We start from the raw sequence: 18110 nt of genomic DNA, 5'->3' as shown, positions 1-18110 counted from the left end.
CAAATGATGTTGGGAAAACTGGACAGCAACACAAAAGAATGAAATTGGACTAGTTTCTTATACCATACACAAAAATAAATTCAAAATGGATGAAAGACCTAAATGTGAGATAAGAAACCATCAAAATCCTAGAAGAGAACATAGACAATAACCTCTTGGATATTGGCCATAGCAGCTCCTCTCTAGACATGTTTCTTAAGGCAAAGGAAACAAAAGCAAAACTAAACTATTGGGATTCATCAAAATAAAATGTGTTTGCACAGTGAAAGAAACAATCGACAAACTAAAAGATAACCTACAGAATGGGAGAAGATATTTGCAAATGACACATCTGATAAAGGGTTAGTATCCAAAAATATATAAAGAACTTATACAAATCAACACACAAAAAACAAATAATCCAGTTTAAAAAAATGGACAGAAGACATGAATAGACATTTTTCCAAAGAAGACATACAGATCGCTAACAGGCACATGAAAAGATGTTCAGCATCACTCGTAATCATGGAAATACAGATCAAAACTATGAGATATTACCTCACCAGTCAGAATGGCTAAAATTAACAACACAGGAAACAACAGGTGTTGGCGAGGATGTGGAGAAAGAGGAACCCTCTTACACTGTTGGTGGGAATGAAAACTGGTGAGCCACTCTGGAAAACAGTATGGAAGTTCCTCAAAAGTTAAAAATAGAATTATCCTATGATCTAGAAATTGCACTAGTTTGGGTATTTACCCGAAGGATACAAAAATACCCCAATGTTTTAGCAACATTATCAACAATAGCCAAATTATGGAAAGAGCCCAAATGTCCACCAACTGATGAATGGATAAAGAAGATGTGGTGGGGGCACCTGGGTGGCTCAGTCATTAAGCATCTGCCTTCAGCTCAGGTCGTGGTTCCAGGGTCCTGGGATGGAGCCCCGCATCCGGCTTCCAGCTCAGCGGGAAGCCTGCTTCTCCCTCTCCTGCTCCTCCTGCTTGTGTTCCCTCTCTCACTGTCTTTCTCTCTCTGTCAAAAAATAATAAAATCTTTAAAAAAAAAAAGAAGATGTGGTGTACACACACATACACACGCACACACACACACACACACACATATATAAAATGGAATAATTGAATATTACTCAGCCATAAAAAGAATGAAATCTTGCCATTTGCAAAGAGGTGAATGGAACTAGAGAGTATTATGCTAAGTGAAATAAGTCAGTCAGAGAAAGACAAATACCATATGATTTCACTCATATATGGAATTTAAGAAACAAAGGAAATGAACATAGGGGGGACAAAAAGAGAGACAAACCAAGAAACAGACTCTTAACTATAGAGAACAAACTGATGGTTACCAGAAGGGAGGTTGGTAGGGGGATGGGTTAAATAGGTGATGGATAATAAGGAGGGCACTTGTGATAAGCACTGGGTGTTATATATAATAGATGAATCACTAAATTCTACACCTGAAAATAAATAAATAAATATAAATAAATAAATAAATAAATAAATAAATAAATAAATAAAGCAAACAAATTTTGAATAGAAACCAAATGCCCATCCTTAGAAGACAGACTAAGTAATATATGGAATAGCCACACAATGGAGTACTATTAAATCATATAATAAAAACGTAAGTAGCTATGAATTTATTTGGATTATTTCCAGGATACATTATTAAGAATGTATGATACTTGAGGTGCCTCAGTGGCTCAGTTGGTTGAGCCTTTGAGTCTTGATTTCAGCTCAGGTCATGATCTTAGGGTCATGGGATCAGAGTCAGGCTCTGCTCAGCACGGAGTCTCCTTGAGTTACTCTCCCTCTGCCCCTCCCTCCATTCATGCTCTCCTTCTCTCTCTCTCTAAAGTAAATAAATCTTAAAAAAAAAAAGTGTATGATATTCTTTGTATTAGAATATATGGGAATTATATATATTTTTTTATTTATAACATAATTTATATTTATAATTTTCATTAATTACATTATTTTTGTTATAATTATATAATTGTATTATTTATCACTTTAGTTATATTACTTATAATTTATTATATATTTCTACTAAAATTGCAGGTATATATATTATGTATGTATATATAATATAAGGTGTATAATATATTACACACACATACAGAGAATAAACAGTAAACAATGAAAGTGGTTAATCTTAAGATGAGTATGAAGAAGAGGGAAAGGATGAAGGGATGGAGGTAAGTTCTTCTTCAAAGATGAATGACAACTGATAAATGGATGGAATAATAAAATTTTTAAAATAAACATTTTTAATCTATAAAGAACTTCTCAAACTCAACACCCAAAAAACAAATAATCAAGTCAAAAAATGGGCAGAAGACATGAACAGATACTTTTCAAAAGAAGACGTACAAATGGCTAACAGGCACATGAAAAAATGTTCATCATCATTAGCCATCAGGGAAATTCAAATCAAAACTACATTGAGATACACCTTACACCAGTTAGAATGGCAAAAATTGACAAGGCAAGAAACAACAAATGTTGGAGAGGTTGTGGAAAAGGGGAACCCTCTTACACTGTTGGTGGGAATGCAAGTTGGTACAGACACTTTGAAAAACAGTATAAAGTTCCTCAAAAATTTTAAAATAAAGCTACCCTATGACCCAGCAATTGCACTCCTGGGTATTTACCCCAAAGACACAGTTGTAGTGAAAAGAAGAGTCATCTGCACCCCAGTGTTCATAGCAGCAATGTCCGCAATAGCCAAACTGTGGAAAGAGCCGAGATGCCCTTCAACAGACGAATGGATAAAAAAGATGTGGTCCATATATACAATGGAATATTACTCAGCCATCAGAAAGATGAATACCCAACTTCTACATCAACATGGATGGGACTGGAGGAGATTATGCTAAGTGAAATAAGTCAAGCAGAGAAAGTCAATTACCATATGGTTTCACTTATTTGTGGAACATAAGGAATAACATGGAGGACATTAGGAGAAGGAAGGGAAAAATGAAGGGGGGGGAATCGGAGGGAGAGATGAACCATGAGAGACTATGGACTCTGAGAAACAAACTGAGGGTTTTAGAGGGGATCCATATGTGGATCCTGGAGTTTTATAAAAAATTTTTAAAGACGTTTTAAGAACAACTAGGACATATGGATGGGTGAGCCTGGTGATGGGTATTAAAGAGGGCACGTTCTGCACGGAGCACTGGGTGTTACATGCAAACAACGAATCATGGAACACTACATCCAAAACGAATGATGTACTGTACGGTGACTAACATAACATAATAAAATTAAATTAAATTTAAAAAATAAACATTTTTAATCTCTAATGTAAAAATTGAATCAGACAATTTTTATCAATAGAGGCTGAAACCATTGTGTGAAGAGTTATTAGAAAATAAGATATTCTTATCTCTTCAAGATGTAACTCGAGATTACTTACTAATTGCTAGCAGTTAAAAATGGTTCTTTGCAATTGAAAGATTTGGTGGTCAAACTTTGTGTCATCAGTGATAGGACAACCTAATACAAAGCTCTTATTAATGGAAACAGTAAGAAATATATAATAACACCTATGTACTATTCTTGCCAAAATCATTAACTTGAATCTATTCATGTGGAAACAATAGAGAAAACAAGAACGGGATACATTCTAAGAGACCAAAGCCCTGAAATCATAAGAAAGAAGAAAGAAGAAAGAAAAAAAGAAAGAGAAAGAAAGAAAGAAAGAAAGAAAGAAAGAAAGAAAGAAAGAAAGAAAGAAAGAAAGAAAGAAAGAAAGAAAGAAAGAAAGAAAGAAAGAAAGAAAGAAAGAAAGAAAAAAGAGGGACAGTTCAACATTGAGAGAAACTGAAGAGACAAAACCAAATATAATTTGCTGACCACAAGTGGATCCTGGAGTTTTATAAAAAAAAAAATTTAAAGACATTTTAAGAACAATTAGGACATATGGATATGACAGTATATTAGGTAATATTTTTAAGTTGGTGTTAATTTTTTTAGATGTGACATTGGAATAGTGGTTATATGGAAGAATATTTGCATTCCCTTTTCTAATGTATTCATTTTTAAAGACTCCTGCCAATATATTTATTAGAAAAATTATGGAATGACTATAAATTACTTTTAAATGGTTCAGAAAAAGAAAAAAACATACATGGATTTAGAGAAAGGAAACAAGCTTGAAAAAACACTGATGTTTAAATCTAGCTAGGTACAGGTTGCATAGGTACCTATTGTAAAATTCCTCTAACTTTGCTATAGGTTTGACACTTTTTTCAGAAATAGAAATGTATAAAAATAGCAAAATCTGATTGGAATTGCTAAATTAGCCTGTTTTTTAAAATTAAAGTATAAAATAAAGATCATTTATCTGGTGAATCTATACCAAAGAAGGTTTTTTTCAAATACAATCCTAATATATATATGCCTCTCCACCACCCAACACCTATCTTGCCATTAGATGAAATCGCTGTAGAGGACATGGTTGCAAAGTTGAAATTTAAAATGAGAGACATCACAAAAATTAAGCTACTTCTCTACTATTTTCTTAATGGTTTTACTCAAATATAGATGTTAAGAGAAAGTCTAATTGCAAAATATTCATCTCCCAAATGTCTTAACCTCCCTGAGGAGCATTGTATCTTTCAGGGATTGGAGTTGTAAGAGAAAGAAAAACAAAGACCAAACATCAGGCATAACTAGATTTTGAGGGGTCATGTGACATCATCAGAACTTGGCCTTGCCCTCTCCATCTCTTAACTTTGCTTCCCTTTGTATTGGTAGGGTTGTCAGGCTGGCTTTATACTCATGCTGCCCAAGTAGGTATAAACTCGAGTCTTACGCCTATCCTCTCTCAATTCAATAGCTAGAGATAGTTTCCTGTCTACTCTAACTGTACCCTCTTGGATCAGCTACCAGTTCTGATGAAAACGTTGTGGCCGGGGGCATGTGCGCCTGATTTACCAGGCTCACGTTCTCCAGATATAAGACAGGAGTGCCATCATAGCACCTAGGCTACCTGAACTGAAAGAACAGAAAATGTTTCCTGAAACAAAAGTAGAATTTTCTTAACATAAAAAATAGGAATGAGTGCTGGTCAAGCAAAACCAGCAGCTGTCAAGTACCAACACCACAACCATTTCTGAACCCCTGAATTGTACACTTTCTTTTATTTTCTTCACACTTTGTGATTTCAAATAAGCTACATGAACAATTTCTGGAGATTTTAATTTTCTCTTCTATGCAGTGTTTTATATATATATATATATATATATATATACATACACACACATAATTACTTTTATAGAACGACCTATCTTTGTTTACAATTTTTTTATTTCATCTGTCTTTATTGAACTGAGCACATTTGGTACTGAGTGTAGTTCATTATAAATTATAAATCTTTTCTGTATTAATTTTTTCTCATAGGTTTTTGTGCTTTTCCATTTCTAGTCATATTTCTACAAAGTTAAATTAATATTAAGGGTGAGATACTAACCTCCAAAGCAAGAGATTCTGATTCAATGATGATTCATTTTTAATAGAGAACAAAGTTGTCACAGGAATACATTAATTTTCTGGAGATAAAGTGCCTTTTACTCTAGCACAACATATATCCATCACTTTTGCCCTTCATTAGTGAGATAAAATATTTCTTGGTGAACACAAAAGAGCACCATATTATAAACTATCACATTTCTGCACCATATAAAATGAACTGAAAATACAAAAATCATTTTGTAAATATGAGTTTTATACTTTTCTTATTAAGGGTTGAAAAGTGCATAAGAATTCATTATGATTTTCAATGATCCATATATACTAAATACTGATCCCTTGGATCCTTCTGAATCATTTTTTTATAGAAGTATATCAAGCAGCTTTTCCTTCAGCATGAGATAATCCTAAAATCTCAAAAGTTTACAATACCATTTAGTTTCACTCATGTTACGTGAATGCTGAGGGTCACTTCAGCTTTGCTGGGATTTTCTGGATTTGGTTGGCTACCATTGAGGTTTACTGTGCTTGGTTTTTCTCCATGTGTTTTCTTATTTCGGGACCAACCACTACCACAACATACTGTTGTGATGACAGAAGCAGAAGTAGAAGGTGACTGACAGAAACTTGCAATACTTCTAACAGCTTTTGGTAAGATATGGCATCTGCTATATCTGTTCACATTTCACTGGCCAAATAAGTTGCATGTCAGAGCCCAACATCATTGGGGCCAGGAATTATACTTCTCTCATGAGTGGGGGCAGGTATAAGTAAGTGGGTGGTGAATATCTGGCGACTAATATTATTATCTACCACAGGAGGTAACCAGGAAGCTGACTTATTCTACTACGGGTGGAGTAGATAGGCAACTATTCATCCACCTATTAATTTACACATACATTGTTTGAATCCACTATGGATCAGGTCCTTTTTTAAGTGCTCCCTTCTGACATGAATTGACAACACTAGCAAAATAAAACAACATATACAAAATTGTCCCTATCAAGGTGGTTGTTGTTTTTTTTTTTTTTAGGTCGGGGTTGGCAAACTTTTCTGTAAATGACCAGACATCAAATACTTTAGAGTTTGTGGGTCACACATATTCTCTGTGGTGGCTTCTTCCTTCTTCTTTTCCTACCTCCTCCTTTTTATTTTTCTTTTAACAATTCTTTAAAGATGGAGGAAAAAGAAATTCTTAGCTCTCCAACTGCATAAAAATGCACCCTCAGCCAAATTTGGCCCAAGTGCCAACACCTGTTTTAAGAAAACACAACAGGCAGAGTCCATCATCTCTCATGGTTCGTCTTCCCCTCCGATTCCCCCCCCCTTCATTCTTCCCCTCCTGCTATTTTCTTCTTCTTCTTTTTTTCTTAACATATATTGCATTATTTGTTTCAGAGGTACAGATCTGTGATTCAACAGAAAACTATTCACATTAGACAAAATGTTATCATTTCAAATAAGGTCGTATACTCTAGTTTGATTAACCTATAAATCTATAAGTAAATTGTCTTTTAGTTTGCAAAAACCCAATAACAGAGAACAATACAGTTGACCCTTCAGCAATGTGGGGATCAGGGGCCCTGACCTACCACATGGTTGGAAATTCACATAAAACTTTTGACTCTCCCAAAACTTAACTACTGTTAAGTTAACTACTGCCTATTGTTGACTAGAATCCTTACTGGTAACATAAACAGTAGATTAATACATATACTGTATGTTATATATGTATCATTTATTGTATTCTTACAATAAAGCAAACTAGAGAAAATAAAATGTTATTAAGAAAACCATAAAGAAGAGAAAATACATTTACAGCTTTGTAGTGTATTTATTGAAAGAAATCCACAGAGAAGAGGACTCATGCAGTGCAAACCAGTGCTGTTCCAAGGTTAACTATATAGGACCTCTACATCAAAAAGTACTTATGACAGAGTTTATGCAACTATGACAAATACATTTCCCTTAGTTGCTCAGCCTTACTCTTTGGACATACAGTTCAAATATAAGCTTCATGTTCAATTTTTCACACCAAATCTGTACTTCTGAGATGGTTTATCTTGAGCAGGGAATAATGAAGAAAATTGGTATAGTGTGTAAGGGCATGAACTGAGTTTAGGTCTTGGTTCTATCATTTATTACCTGGGTGGAGTATGTTTATGACAGATAATTTATGGCCTTTGTCTGATTATCCTAATATCTGGGTCATCTCGCCATGTATTTTTCCTTAGGATTTGAATTTCCATGGTTCTTTGTAGGCTGACTAATTTGGGATTGAATTGTGTACATTTTTAATATTATGTCATGACATTCTGGGTCTCCCTCCTCTCCGTGATCTCCTGCAACACTTCCTACCTCCCTTTTCTCTTCTCTGGCCAGAAACCTGACTTCTTGCTCTTCCAGACACTTCCTAAAACTGTATTCAGGACCTAATGGTGGGAGGACAGAGAGAGGAAAAGAGGCAATGGAGATATGCTTCAGGAGCAGATCCTCTCATCAGAGAGGATTTCCCTCTTTCTGCCCCACACGGCAGCCACCACCAACCAACCCAGTACTGTCTGGGGACTGCAGCAGGAGAAAATGGAAAAAAGAAAACTAAATAGATCATTTCTCCCACTTTTTTCAACCCTTAGTAGTCTCTTTCCTGTCCTTAGATCGGAAAGACTGTTTCTCAGGAAACACTTTTTGTCTGCTCTAGATATGCATTTACAGATTTGGGCTTTTAGCCCAGGTTGGGTGATAGGAGGAATTAAAAAAAAAAATTGTAAACTCATCATTGGTTTTGTGGAACTTAGAATTCCAAAATTCTAATCTCCTTTTGTAGTCCACCTGCTACCATGTATTTGTTAGTACCCTCAGATTGTTGCTCTAAGCATTCTGTCCAGGATTTAGATTTGCATCAGTGGAAGAAACTGGGCGGAATATACTCACTTAGCTTCCCGAGGATCTGAGCTCCAAGTTACTCAATAATTTTAAATGAGCATGGTTTAGAGTGAAAGGAAGGGTGAAAGAGATGAGGAAAGTGAAGAGAAAGTATTAGAAACAATAATACAATTCCAGGCAGGAGGCCACAAGAGAAAATCCCTTGTGTAATATGGGGAACACAATGTACTGACACAGCACAGTGTTTTCAGTGATTGATGTGTCCCAGTGTGCTGGCTGGAAAAGTAGAGCCTCAGAATCTGAAAGAGTACATTTAGGAACATTAGCTGAGGAATGATTCTAGTACAATAAACATTTCTCCTAGTGAACATCATTAGAGCTCCAAGACAATCCATTGCTGCCCATAAAATTTGATGTAAAGTCAAAGATAGTGGTAGAGGATTTCAGTCATATTCTCTTACTCTATTTGGTATCCCTTATTGTAAATAAAACAACAAACATGGTATGTGTTATAAGGGCAGAAGAAAAGAAAAAAAAACAGAATAGTAACTTTAAAAAGTCCAAATGAACTAACTTGAAAAGAACAAATGTTAAATTCATGGGTAAATAAGTAACAACAGTAATCAAAATATAAAATTTGAGCATTATAAAATTGACTATTCTTTCATTGATGCTGTCCAGTAATGTCAATGTATCTCATTTGAAAGTGGTTTAAAAACTTCTCAATAACTGGCACATTGCTATTGAGAGAGCTAGTAAAAATCTGTTTTAATATTTGTCTATGTAAAGTCTTCCTTGTTCTTGACCTTCTCTTAGTTATTCTATGTGAGTTGAGGCTCATAGGTGAGCAAAGTCATTTTCAACGTTCTGGTATTAAAACAGCTGTGGCCATTTTCCCGAGCAAAATGATTTCCTTCTTGCATCCCCACAAAAGCCCAGTGTGAAATTTAACAAGAGGAAGAAACCTCAAAGGGCACACAGGAAAGCGAGCACAGCCTCAGTGTGCATGGACTCTTAAATCCTAATTCACGATATGCCTGTGAAAAGGATGCTACTGTTTTAGTCAGATATCCAATGCAAAGATAAATAATAAAAATAAGTAGTTCTTGAAAGAGGATTTGAATCGATAAAAACTACTAAAGTTTTATCTAGATCCACAATATATTATGGGGACATCTTAGAGATGGCTTCCTAAGAATTTCATTCAGACTTTATTTATGATTAGCAATGAGATGTATAAACATGTTTCGAGGTGCAAGTGTTTAAAAAACTGGTATCTGTGAGATCCTTAAAAACATCCATGATACACCAAGTATAAGAAAAACTGCCAGATTTCAACACTGATAAACCTGGTGCAGTCTGAAAAACAAATGGAGGTGTCTGAGGCTCCCTGCATTCAGTGATTCTGTTCTTTCTCTGGCATGATTCACACGAGGCGATTATCATGGAGCCCAGATGCTGGCTCTGCAGCTGCTACCCAGAGCTGCACTTTTCTCTACATCCTCTACTTTGTGCAATGAGTTTGAAAACATTGAGGCCCTACTGAGCATGTTTTTTTGTTTGTTTGTTTTTATTAGTAGTCAATAGCAAAATAAAATGGGCTCTGAAGATAATGAATCAAATTTCACAGGGAAGCAAGAACATTTTTTTTTCCTGAGGCAATGTTAACATTTTGTCTTAAGTACAAGCAAAAGAACTTGGTGGCTATTTAGAATGCTAGTTGAAGCACCCTCCAAGAGATTGAACAGACTTTAATGATGTTGGCATTCCAAGATGTAAACCTAAGTGATAGATCTTGAGAATAAGAATTTTAGATATATCTCATCCACTTAAGATCGGCCGCGAGGTGGGTGTTTTGGAGCCAGATGACTTACATGTAAGAATGGAGAGAAATAATAAGAAATGAAATAGCTCAAGGCCAAAGATCCCAAGCAATCAGTCAGTATCATAATTGGAGGAATCAAGGAAAGATATGCTATTGTTTAGGGACATACCTGGGATGAACAGTATATTGAATTTTTAATATTATAGCCTGTTTCAAGCATACAAATTTAACAAATGCTAGGGAAATAGATGCCCAGGGGAAGTTTTAAGCTGAACACCGTCATGATTCAATAGATTTATTTCCCTGCACTTACTTCCCAGGACACATGAAATGTGGCACATGTAGAGGTGAATTTGATTTGTTAAGTCAATCAGCAATTGTTTACTAATTACACATACTTTTAAAAATGGATGACAGGATTGGGAATTAGAGGAAAGAATAGGAAATCTTCTTACACTCTTTAACTAACACTCTGATTTGGGAGCTCAGACATACACAAGAGAGAGTAGCATCCTGTTAATAGAACACAAGTACTTCTGTACAAATAAAAATGTAAGTTTCTTATTAAGGGCAAGGATCATGTCTTTTTTGTGGATATTATGGCTTCAGTGCTAATCCTTATTAGGTGACTAATAAACATTCATTGAATAAGGTGGAGCACAAAACAGGCTGAATTAGAGTAAGATTATTTTTGGCTAGTTCTACAAGGAGTAATGGACATGATTTGGCAAAAAAATGGGAGAGAAACTCATGCAGGAGAAATTTTTAGAAAATAAAAGGCAAATTATGAATAGCATCTAAATTTGCAATGTCTAAAAAATATAGCCTAAGCCACTGACTTTAAATTCAAGACCATAGACAAAGGTAGGTATCATGTTTCTTTAAGTGACTAAAGAGATATAAATGCTGAGGAAGCCACATATAGCCTGAATTCTAACAGGAATGACAGAAGGTAGAAAAACTATTTGAATACTCTTGAAAATATTCTAGTACTAGTTGAAGAGGAACTAGTGTAGATTATCAGGAAGGAATACAATGATCAGACAGTTTGTGAGAACTGACTTACATGTAAAAATTGAGAAAAACAATAAAAATAAAGAATACTAGACCAGACATCCAAAGCAGTCAATCAAGATCATAACTAAAGGATGCAAGGAAAGATGTGTTAAAAAAGACTGGGGAGAGAGCTGGGACAAGACAACACACTAAACTTTTAATATTACAACTTGTTTTGGGGCGCCTGGGTGGCTCAGTCGTTAAGCATCTGCCTTCGGCTCAGGTCATGATCCCAGGGTCCTGGGATCGAGTCCCACATCGGGCTCCCTGCTCCGCGGGAAGCCTGCTTCTCCCTCTCCCACTCCCCCTGCTTGTGTTCCCTCTCTAGCTGTGTCTCTCTCTGTCAAATAAATAAATAAAATCTTTTTAAAAAAATTACAACTTGTTTCAAGCCTGGATTTAACAAATACTATAATTTTTAACACCTGTTTATATATTTCTCTTTCAAAGAAATAAAATACAAATGCCTTTAAACCCCCTTTATTCCATTTATTTCTCCCCACCATCAAAGGTAGGCACTAAAGTTGGTTCATGTTTACTGTCTGTGTTTTTGTACCTTTATTAAATCTCTGTGATTCCAGAAAGTATTGATTATGGCATTTGAGATTTACCTAAATATTTCTATTTGCAGCTTGCTATTTTAAACTCAGCATTTTTGGTTACCCATGTAAATATTTGTAAAATAAGTTTCATTCATTCACTCTGGTTTATTCACTGTGATTGATTTATTGGTTCTGCTTATGGTATCTTTGGTTCTACAGAAGTTTTCAATTTTAATATAAAATATATCAATCTGTTTCTTTTCAGGTTTGTACTCTGTGTGTTTTGTCTAAGGGTTTCTTCCTTATCTTGAAGTAATAATATTTCTGGTATTTGTTTATCTTGTTTTGTTGTTTTAAATTTACTTCTAAAATTTGGGAGTTAAACAGAAATTTACTTATGAAACGTTCTGTGAGTTAGGGGTATAATTTTCTGTTTTTCAATATGGATAACCAATTATCCACTTATTAAACAGTCAATATTTTCTCCACTTTTAATGCCACCTCTATCATATAGAAAGTTTTCTTATATCTCTGGGTGATTTTTTTCCACCCACTAATGTATCTGTTATTTTTGCCCTACCACAATATTTTGATTTTTATAATATCATAAGTATTGGTAAGATTATCACTTATTAATATCTACCAAAACCTTGCTACAATTTTGATTGGATTATGTTGAATTTATGGACTAATTTTGGGCGATGTGACATATTTATGGTACTGAGTCTTCCCATTTATGAAAGAATGTATCTCAACATTTAATTAGTCCTGTCTTCATATTCTTTAAAAACTTTTTTACAATATCCTACATAAAAGACCCCTTTTATATTTAGCTAGATTTATATGTAGATCATAATTTCAGTTGCTATTTTTAACTGGATCTTTTTACAATTTCAATTTCTATTTGTTTTTTAAAGGGGAATAGACGCACCGTTGATTTTTTTTTTTTTTTTTTTTTTTTTTTTGCATCCTTATCCTATACATCACGAGTTGTAGAACTCCCTGAGAAGTTTTGATAGTTTGCCTTTTGGTTCTTTTGGGTTGTCTGTGTGGGCAACCCTACCATTATGAAAATGTGTTACTTTATAAGAATGATGCCATTAACTTGTTTTTACTTACTACTGCCTTGGCTAGGATTGCACTGTCCCCATATAACCACCAGCCACGTATGGCTATTTAAATTTAAGTTAGTTGTTTCTTCAATTGCTAAAGCAACATTTTAAGTGTTCCATAGCCACATGTGAATACTGGCTACCATATTGTACCACACATAAATAGAATACTTTCATCATCACAGAAAGTTCTATTGAATATTTTCAGGCTACAAACTCTAGTATAGTATGGAATAGAACAAGCTGAGATAGCAGATATACCTATATTATTTCTGACTGTATTAATTTTATATTTCTATTAACTAATTATCACAAACTTTGTGGCTTAAAATAGCACAAATTTATTTTCTCACAGTTTCTGCAGGTCAGATGTCTGAGCACAATGTGAGTGGATCCTCTGCTCAGGGTCTTACCGGGTTGATATCAGGTTGTGGGCTGGGGCAGTTTTCACCGAGAAATTGGCATCTTCCAAGTTGACTGGTTCTGGCAGCAGTCATTCCTTTTGATGGCAAGAATGAGGTCCCCAGTTTTCTAGCAGCTATTGCTGAGACTACTCTCACCTTCTAGAGGCTACTTGCAGTTCCATGTCATGTTCACAACACAGATGGCTGATTTTCTCGGGCCCAGAGTGCATCTCTCTTATTTCCTCTTCTGCAACCTGTGGGTGAAAACTATGCTTTTAAAGGCGTCTCCTGGCTAGGTAAGGACCACCAAGGATATTGTTTCATTCGCTAAAGAAATTAACATAATCATGGGAGTGATATCTTGTCATAGTGATGGGTTCCACCCACACTCAAAGGAGAGGTGATTGTATAAAGACTGATGGTCATTGTGAGTCATTTTAGAATTCTGCCTCCCACACTGACTAAATGAAATGTACCTATTGTTCTAACAATCAAGATAATTTTTCCTGTAAGCTGGGAGTAATTACCAGTACGTGGTTAAGAAAATTCACTTTTAGTCCTAGCTTACTAATATGTTTCACCACTAACAAGTATTGCAATTTACCAGTTAATATTCCTCTTTCTTTATGTATAGCCTATAGAGAGGTTAAACCAGTATTAACTCATCATAAGTTACCAACTTGAGTGTTACTAGTCCTTACGTGAATAAATGTTCAACACCTCTTTAAGTGAAGTCCATAGTACTAATTATCAGGGGAATTCACTGACAGTATAATCCCATTGGTGAAGAAAATTTTTTCTAGTACACCCTTTCAAGAGTCCTAGTTCATGCAGTGGTTTTACTTCTAACTCCCAACCTTATGTAAACTCAAAGTATTATTTCTTACCTCTATATGAAAGTTCAGCTCTTTGGTTACCAAGACTAGCAAACCTAACCATGTTTTTAACCATATTTTATGCTTTAAGCTGTTTTTAAGCTTTCTGTTGCTCTTTGGCCCATTTTTCTAACATTTTTTGCCAACCAGCTGTGTACTTTAATTTAAATTTTATTTTTTTAACTTAAAAATTAACATTTTAAAATTTAAAAATTAAAAAAATTAAATTTGAAATTACATTTTATCCATTATTTATCCATATCTTCCTAGCAAGAGTATTTGGGGATTATCTTCTGCCACATTAACCAGAGCTAAAGTCTTTTCTCAGTTATATAAATGTCAATTATCAGAAGTTGGCTCATCCTCAAAGTAAAATGCATATAAAGGCAACTGGAAATATGAAACTACACTTATTGTAAAAGATCAGAGCTAGAGATGAAAATTAAGAATACTTGGTAATCTAATCTTAAGAGTCAATAAATACACCCAGGGAAATTAGTAAAACGTAGACTAAGAGTCAAGAACTAAAGTTTTAGGGAACTTAAAAGCATGTTTACAAAATAATGTTGAAGGATTAACATAATGGTCAGAGAAATAAGTGTGGTCTGTTGGTGAATGACTACTACAATGGGAATCCCAAGAATGATGTGACATAGCCTACACCTGTCCCTGTAGGTAATATGGGAGACTTGCTAGGCCAAACTTTTTCCTGGAAAGCAGCATTAAAAATCCCCTTTTCCAGCATTCTACTGAGAATAGTATTTTCTCTTCTAATACATTTTCCATTTCCCCCAGATATTATAAGAAGGTGTGTTGGGGGGGGAAGCCTAATAATGAACTCTTTGTGCATTCAAATTTGGACGTTGTTTTACTTTATTGAAACGGTTCAAATTTAAAATTTTCAATAATATTAATAACTAGCACTAAATAATCTCTGGCTTTAATGATAATTTCATCTACTATCTCAATGTAGTCGGTGACTAATATTATTTATTTAGTATTATCATTACCTAAATCCTCTTATCCATTTTTATCAAATATTTGTGCCTTATTAATTATTTTGACTATGTTTTTATTCCACCATACTTTTCTCTCACTAAAAATGGATTTTAAACTAAAAATGAATTTTAAAAAATTAATTTAAAATCGAGTTTTCCAAAAACCAGTTATCTATATTACTAAATAGATGTAATCTTCAAAACAAATTTGAGACATCCTGGGGTAAACTGTCCTACTTCCTCGCAGTATAACATAGGATATAGTACACAATTTTAGTAAATAAAAAAAATCCAAATGAAGTATTTTAATTATATGAACTTGTCTACTTTCAAATTACAATCGATACACAAGTTTATCTATTTGACCTTTCTTGAAAAGATTTATTAACACTGTACAGGAAAATAGTCATGGCAATAGAATGAAAGGGTCTGATTTCAGACACAGAACCCCCTATAAATTTCATCCCCTGTCTGAACCAGACTGATGCCATCTTGGACAAATCCACCATGTGACCACTTTTTTACCTGAAGCCCTTTTGAATATAGCGTCCCCCCCACACACACGTATATTCTTCCCTTTTGTTTGACCATACGCTTAATTACACCCTAAGGGCATGGCATCCTTGATCTGCTCACACCTATTCTCAAACTTTTCTTCTAGGGTGTTCTCCCAGGGGTGGTCTCCAGTACTTTACTAGCCTTTAGGGGTATAAAAGCAGGTAGGATTGCAGAGATCTATTAGTCTTGCCACTGCCCAAGACACATTTCTGTCCATATGTAAGTCCCCTTAAACCATTTCTTGCAAAGCTGGACTTGCTGGCCTTTTTCTTTGGTTTTACATCTCCTTTGGCCTTTGGAGGTCGTTTTGCATCTACCTAACTCCCTTTCGTGCAACCTCCGCCTAAAATTTGATACCACATCCGACATCTGAAATATCTTCAGTTCTCATAATGATGTGGGAATAAATGCATCAGTATTCATATAACTAATATTTCCTGAATAATGGCATTATGTAAATATAAAATATAATGTATATCTTGACACTACAATGTGTTTTGAATTTTTTAAAATGTAGAGTCACTCATAAAATTCATGCAAACATTCAAAAGAAGAAAAGAAAGTTACAGTATTCATTTTATCACTTTCCTTTTGGAATCTTTAAAAAATACACTTCAGAATGCATTTTTCTAAGATTATTTTTTATGTTTTCTCATCTGACTTACCATGTAAAAATCTAAAAGACTACTGGTATTTTTTTATTATAGCAGCCTAGCTTAACCCTAATAAATTTTTATTGTGCCTAAGGAGACTTTGAATAATTTGCTGTCAGTTAGGAAGCTGGCTTAAAAGAAAGAAAAAAAAAAGAAAAAAAAAAGCTACCCTTTAAAAAACTTGCTGCTGGTTAATTTGCATAGGTTCCATATTTGCACAGCCAGGGTGACCAACCTTGGTGATGCCCTTGCTATCTATGGCTCTCCAAAAGCATTCTGCTTTATTTGTTTTGTAATTTGTAAATGAACGGATAATTTCTCTTTAGGCTGACTTTAACATAATGGAGGTAACTGAGAATATCACTTTAAGTAATGTCAAGCGTAGCACAAATGAATGTGGAATAAATTATATATGGATGATGTTTTCATATTTGCATCTATATACACTATACTTACATATTTAAATTTCCTTACAGGTCAATTCTAGTGATTTATTTAATTATAATCAAATAATATAGAATTTAACTTCTGTTAATGCTTTTTGCTTAAATATTATTTTTGACTAATATTACTATTGCTACAACCATTTTCTTTTGTTAGCATTTGTCTGGTATTTCAACATTCATCCATGTATTTTAAACCTTATAAGCAATAGCTGAATTTTTCTTGTTACTGTAGTCCGTCCGATAAGGTCTTCTGATTTGAATCTATTTAAGTGTATTTTAAATACTTATTTTTCTCATTTTATATCCTGGTTTCTATTTACCATGACATTTTTATGTTCAATTTTTTTTCATTTTGTTGTATTGATGAAAACATTTTTTTAATTATTTTTATCTCTTCTTTCCTAGTTAAAAGATAAATGTACTTCTATTTTTTTTAAGATTTTATTTATTTATTTGAGAGAGAGAGAATGAGAGATAGAGAGCACGAGAGGGAAGAGGGTCAGAGGGAGAAGCAGACTCCCCGCGGAGCGAGGAGCCCGATGTGGGACTCGATCCCAGGACTCCAAGAGCATGACCTGAGCCGAAGGCAGTCGTTTAACCAACTGAGCCACCCAGGCACCCGATAAATGTACTTCTATTCTTTTAAGGCTACTCTTAAATTGATAGACAGCCATAATTTCATAATTTTCTAATAAAATCTAAAGTTTTTTAGGATGTTTCTTTCCAGAAAAGAGTAGAAAAATAGGATGACCTATTTTCATTGTTTTTTAGAATTAAGCTTCAAATTTTCTTCATATACATTTAACTCTTTTAAAAATAATTAGGAAATATTTAAATGAAAAAAGGAATAGATAGGAAACATAATAAACATTCGTGTTTCTACTGCCCACTTTAATAAATAAAATGTTAAAATTGAATCCCTTTTTGTACCCTTTCTCTTTTGTACCCCCAAATTTTCACAGTGCTGATGCTAATTTTTCCCTTATACCATTCCCAGGAGAATATTAGCTCTATGTGAGCATGAATTTTGTATTATTAGTGCACTGCTAAACACCTAGAATTCTGTCTGGCACAATAAATATTTTTGTATTTAATGATTTTATTCATTATAATGTTTATAAGTTGTGTTCTGATAAAATTTGAGAGCTTTCAAAACAATACTATATATTGTTTTATATATAAGCTTTTAAATTTTATATCTAAACTTTTATATTTGTTTATATAAGAGCTTTTACACTTAGTATAAATGGTATTTTAATGTATGCATTCTTCTGCAA

This window comes from Zalophus californianus, chromosome 7, assembly GCF_009762305.2.
Source record: "Zalophus californianus isolate mZalCal1 chromosome 7, mZalCal1.pri.v2, whole genome shotgun sequence".
Classification (NCBI taxonomy): Eukaryota; Metazoa; Chordata; class Mammalia; order Carnivora; family Otariidae; genus Zalophus; species Zalophus californianus.
Note: the sequence above shows the minus strand (reverse complement) of the source record.